We start from the raw sequence: 6,000 nt of genomic DNA on the forward strand, positions 1-6,000 counted from the left end.
TTTGATTTTTCGATTTTCCCCGATTTCTCAAATTTCCCGATTTTTCAAATTTTCCAATTTTCAAATTTTCCGTTTTTTTTAATTACTTGATTTTAAACTTTGTCGAATTTCCGGTTTTCAAATTTAAGCTTTTCAAAATTTCTCATTTTCCATTTTTCCAACATCTGATTTAAAGTTTCCTAATTTTCCGATTTTATGAATTTCCGACCTTCCTACCTAATGATTATTGTCAAATCGGATTTTCCGATTTTCGAATTTCTGGTTTTTAGATTTTCTATTTTTTTTGTTCCTTGTTTTATGATTTCTAATCTTCCATTTTTTTAATTTCTTAATATTTTTTTTTACGATTTTTCAAAATTTATTATTTTGCGATTATCCGATATTTCTATTTTCCAATTTTAAAATGTTCCATTTTTCTGATGTTCTTGTTTTTGAATTAAAAGATTTCTGGATTTTCCGGTTTTCCAATTTTCCCAATATCTGATTTTTGATTTTCTGATTTTAAAATTTTGAGGATCCTGCATTTTCCGATTTTTATACTTTCTGATTTCTGATTTGTCAATTATCCGGCGTTTTGTTTTTCAGGTTATCCGGTTTTCCAATTGGCCGATTAGGGTTTCACCACATTCCCGGCCTACGACTGCATTATTAAACGGTAGAAAATGTAGAACGGGACGGTAGAAAATGCGACGTAAACAAAAATATGCACGTTCTACGACAACATGATGCCAGTTGGTATTATTTATAATATTTTTGCAACGAAGAGCGAATGTTCGATATCTACATTTTTATTTTCTGTAATTGGATACCGTAACACAATTAGAATTAAAATAACTGATTAAAAAATATTAAATATTGTGCGAGATCAATGTGAGACTTTTCTAAAATTATCAATCATGAACCTACGGCTTCCAAACAGTATGCCGGGTATGCTGTGCAGTGAGCCGGGAATCGGGTCCATAGGCCCAAGTAGTGATTTACCCTATTTGATTCTCTGATTTGCATCTTTTATATTTTTCAACTCCAGATTTTCAGATTTTTTATTTGTTTCCTGATTTTCTGTTTTTCTGATGATTCGGTTTTTTGTCTTTCCAATTTTCCGATATTTTGATTTTTTGATCTCTCGATTATTCGATTTTCCTATTTTCTGATTTAGATCCTTGCTGAATTTATGATTTAGAGCTTTGCCGAATTTCTGATGTAGACCTTTGCTGAATTTTTGATTTAGAGTTTTGCTGAATTTCTGACTTAGATCTTTGCTGAATTTCTAATTTAGAGTTTTGATGAATTTCTGATTTAGAGCGTTGCTGAATTTATGATTTAGAGCTTTGCTGAAGTTGTGCTTTAGAGCTTTGATAAATTTCTGATTTAGAGCTTTGATGAATTTCTGATTTAGAGCGTTGCTGCATTTCTGATTTAGTTGCTGAATTTCTGATTAAGGGCTTTGCTGATTTTTTGATTTAGAGCTTTGCTGAATTTCTGATTTAAAGCTTTGCTGAATTTCTGATATTTTTGAGCATTGCTGAATTTCTGGTTAAGAGCTTTGCCAAATTTCTGATTTAGAGCTTTGCTGAATTTCTGATTTAGAGCTTTGCTGAATTTCTGATTGAGATATTATTCGATTTGCCGATTTTATGATTAAGATCCTTGCTGAATTTCCAAGTAGCACACGCAACATCTTCTTGAAAGCACCTTGTTTCTATTCCGTTTCATTCAAGGCATTGGAAAAACATCAAAGCCCGAAAAAGTTGCATCAAGATGTCAAAAACGTTCGAATTGTGATCAATGTTTCATTAAAATGGTAATGCAGTACGTGTTTGACATTTGAAAACAAACAAGCAAAGAATACTGCACTTCATGTTGCAAACACGAAACAAAATCATTAAGTTGCATATTCTTTACCATGTAACTTCAATGCGTCTTTCAAAATTTAATTGCTTGTTTAAATTAAGTTGCAAATAAGTTGAATGTGTCTTAATGTTTAATTTAGCATCGTTCAACGTTTTGACAACTCACATTTTTTTCCTGTGATGATACAATCAAGTAACAGGAAACCCGAGTACAAAACCTAATAATCGTATGGTTTTTATTGTGAGTCAACTGAGTCCCTTCGAAGTGTTGAGTGGTGTTGTGGTAGAGTGATGGACTATCAATCACAAGATCCATAAATCGAATCCAGTTTTATATTTTTATTTTATTCTTTTTACGCTATAGTATTTTGCAACATTATTGCAATTTTACTGCAATCGAAGGATGTTTCCGTAGGCTCCACCTCTTGCGCTTTTTAGATTGCAAGAGAGTTATATTTGATGGCACATACGCAAAGATTGTTTCTTTCCGAATAGTTGCAACACAGTGAAATGTTCAGTAGTGAAACAATTTGTGCTACTTGGGTTCTGATTTAGAGCTTTGCTGAATTTATGATTAAGAGCTTTGCTGAATTTCTAATTTAGAGCTTTACTGAATTTCTGATTTAGAGTTTTGCTGAATTTCTGATTTTGAGCTTTGCTGAATTTCTGATGCCGAGCTTTGCTAAATTTCTGATATTTCTGAGCTTTGCTGAATTTCTGATTCAGAGCTTGATAAATTTCTGATTTTGAGTGTTGCTGAATTTCTGATTTAGAGCTTTGCTAAATTTCTGATTTAGAGCTTTGCTGAATTTCTGATTTTAAGCTTTGCTAAATTTCTGATTTTAAGCTTGGCTGAAATTCTTATTTAGAGCTTTGCTACATTTCTGATTTTGTGGAAGTAGTTTGCAGTAGCTATCGGGGAAGTAAGTACAGAGTACTGCGCACCCGTTCGATCGTTAAACATTTTTTTCGTGGCGAGACAGCGAATTAGTGTTATTTACCATCCCATAGATGGCATCACTTACCGAAGTAAATCCAGATAAATTATCCTTTTTAACTAAAATGATATCCTATCCCAAGACAATCGTGCAGATGCAGAGGTATACTCGGTCTCTAGTAACAACGAGAGTCGGACTAACAATCCTTCCCTTCCGATATGACCGCAAGGATGTAGCCGGCGCCGATATTGACTTTAGTTGAGCTACCAAAACCTGTACATTGAGAATGGTCCCAAGCCCCATTTATTGTGTTCTCTGTGCAATTTCGCAAGTCACGGAGTAGCAACTTCTAATTGTGCGGTCATAATGCTCATGCTCATAGAGCTTTGCATAATTTCTGATTTAGAGATTATTCGATTTTTCGATTTTCTGATTTAGATCCTTGCTGGATTTCTGATTTAGAGCTTAGATGAATTTCTGATTAAAAGCTTTGATGAATTTCTGATTTGAAGTTTAGCTGAATTTCTGATTTAGAGCTTTGATGAATTTCTGATTTGAAGTTTTGCTGAATTCCTGATTTAGAGCTTTGCTGAATTTCTGATTTAGAGCTTTGCTAAATTTCTGATTCAGAGATTATTTGATTTTCCGATTTTCTGATTCAGATTCTTGCTGAATTTCAGATTTGGAGCTTAACTGAATTTATGATTTAGAGCTTTGATGAATTTCTGATTTGAAGTTTTGCTGAATTCCTGATTTCGAGCTTTGTTGAATTTCTGATTTAGAGCTTTTATGTTTTTCTGATTTAGAGCTTTGCTGAATTTCTGATTTAGAGTTTTGCTGAATTTCTGATTTAGAGTTTTGCTGAATTTCTGATTTAGAGCTTTGCTGAATTTCTTATTCTATCTATCTATCTATTTCTTTAATTTTATTTATTTCAATATCAGCGAGTAAAACGTCACCTGAACACTTTAAGATAGATTTTGAAATTGACATCTTATTAACTCTAATTCATTGGTCCCACCCTAGTGAATTTGTCTGAGAAGTGATCGATCAAGTTTCATTTCGTTCTGCAGTTGATCTTGTTAGACAGCATCAACAGCTTCCCGGTCTTTCAGTTAGGTCTATAACTGATAAGGAGCAGCTAGAAAGAACAGGTTGCTCGACAACTCACAATCTTGAGTTAATATTGTCTGTCTATACAGTTATGATTGTAAACATTTTCCATTTGTCTTTCAATTAAGGAAGTTTTGAAAATTCTCGTTAGTTTTATCAATACATACCAACTGTCAAACCATCTTTCGGTAATTACAATTTATTGTAACCATCTGATGATTTTGTTAACACAAGAAAAGTGGTTTCGCTCCAAAACGTCAAAACCCATTCGAGGCCTATTTTATATTCTACATATTGATTTAGCATCCACTGTTTTAAGCGAAGAAAGTTAATTCAATGTCATCAACAAATAAGAACATGTAATAATTACATCAGTCAAATTATGAACGATTCTCTAGGACATGTGTCTGGTGAGATTCAACTCGCGTTTGATTATAATTTGAGAATGTTCGATTTTCTCAAAACTGGCTAATAAACACAATTCAGTTGCATTCTGTTAAAGCAACTTGATTGTAACTGACTTACGTAAAATACCAGTTATCTTTTTGTAACATGCTTCTCGAACAATACAAGAACATTCAAATTTGACTAAATAATATAAAATACAACCTTAAAATTCATTTTCTAATAGGAATGTAAAAAAACAAATTTCTTTTAGTGGAATCTGTCTTTATGGTCATTTTTATTTATAATCGTTTGTACTAATATTGTAGAAGCTTCTTGATAGTAGCACTGCTTTAAGCTACCGCATTCGATGCTAGTCACATTGATTTTATTTGAGATTGTTTTCAATGGAAACACTACTACAGTTTTTATTGCAAGGGAAATAAAACAATTATATTCCAATCGAGGTTGTGTTTAATGACATTTTTTTTCGTATTGGTTGTTGAAATCATAAGGAAGCTTGCCTAATTACTCACATTTGTTTCAACGTGAACACGAAGTTCTCCTGTCTCGTGATTTCAGTATTTCGTAGAAAAGCCAACATTCACATGTGATGGATGATAACACCGCGCCTCATTAAGACATTGAAGTCGAATTCTTGCACAAAACTTCCGTTGATATCACCTTTATTTTAAGATAACACTTGATGCTTCTATACATTTCTTATCACTATTTTTTGGATGCCTTTTCGTGCCTCTTAGTAATCAATTGGGCATATTCGTCAACCTTCATTTTTCGATCACTGCATTGTGCGCCTAATTTTCACTTTGATAAAAGAACACAATCACAATTGAAGCATCCTTCAGAGCCCTTCCTTCGTTTGTTTTTCCAATTTACACTTCACGTCCATTAATCCGTCAGCATTACAGAGCTAATTATCGCCTCCGACAGAGTGCACCTTATCTCGGTGTTATTTTCCTCCGTACTTGATGATTCCTTGTTTCCTAAGTATACGACCGAAAGCTGCGAAGATGAACGCCGGGCTACGACTACTATTCCCAGTTCCGACCGATTCCGTTGTCCGAGTGATACTAAATCAGTCTAATTTTTAAATTGAACGGAAAGACATCATCACTTTCGTGTGCGCGCGCGGTCCACGCTACAATCAACCAAGCGGCCGCGCATTGCGGCTTAGACCGTCGTCGAGTCGGTCCGGCCGCTCAGTCTATCTACTAAGCTAAGCGCGAACGTAGCTAGGTACCTACCCACCTACGGAGAGCGGAGAGAATATTCTCCAGGGCGCACGCACGCGGTTTGTTGAATGTGTGTACAGTTGCAGTTTAAATTAGGAGGGCAAGCCACTCGATGCGCGCCTGATGTACCTCAGGAAAAAAAACTGGAACACGATGGCACTTGATAGTGGCTAAGAGAAATAATATTCTTTAATTATCTGAAAGGTACATACAATTTGAATATAAAATATACACTTGTCGAATACATTCCCTAAAAAAATACTTTTTACAAGATGTTTTGTATACCCTTGGACACGGATCCACAAATAGTGATGATGACTTTGTGTGTAGGGCAGTTCAAATGCCAAAATATTAGAAAATTCCAACTCCTATGTGTCTATAAGCTTATTTTTTGGTAATTTAGGAGTCCTGGCAGAATATCAGACAATTTGGAGATTATTTAGGGGTGGCGCAAAGGCAATT

General features: G+C 34.3%; 1 protein-coding gene across 1 annotated transcript in view; it reads right to left on the bottom strand.

Moving 5' to 3' along the window:
• Positions 1-5,669, bottom strand: part of LOC134211474 (leucine-rich repeat and death domain-containing protein 1-like) — a 43,182-nt gene extending 37,513 nt beyond the window's left edge. Inside the window, exon 1 of the mRNA XM_062688356.1 lies at positions 4,822-5,669. The gene's annotated coding sequence lies outside the window, so the exon portion shown is untranslated. The remainder of the gene's footprint in view (positions 1-4,821) is intronic.
• Between the last annotated feature and the right edge of the window lie 331 nt (positions 5,670-6,000).

The sequence above is a fragment of the Armigeres subalbatus genome, chromosome 2, assembly GCF_024139115.2.
Source record: "Armigeres subalbatus isolate Guangzhou_Male chromosome 2, GZ_Asu_2, whole genome shotgun sequence".
NCBI lineage: Eukaryota > Metazoa > Arthropoda > Insecta > Diptera > Culicidae > Armigeres > Armigeres subalbatus.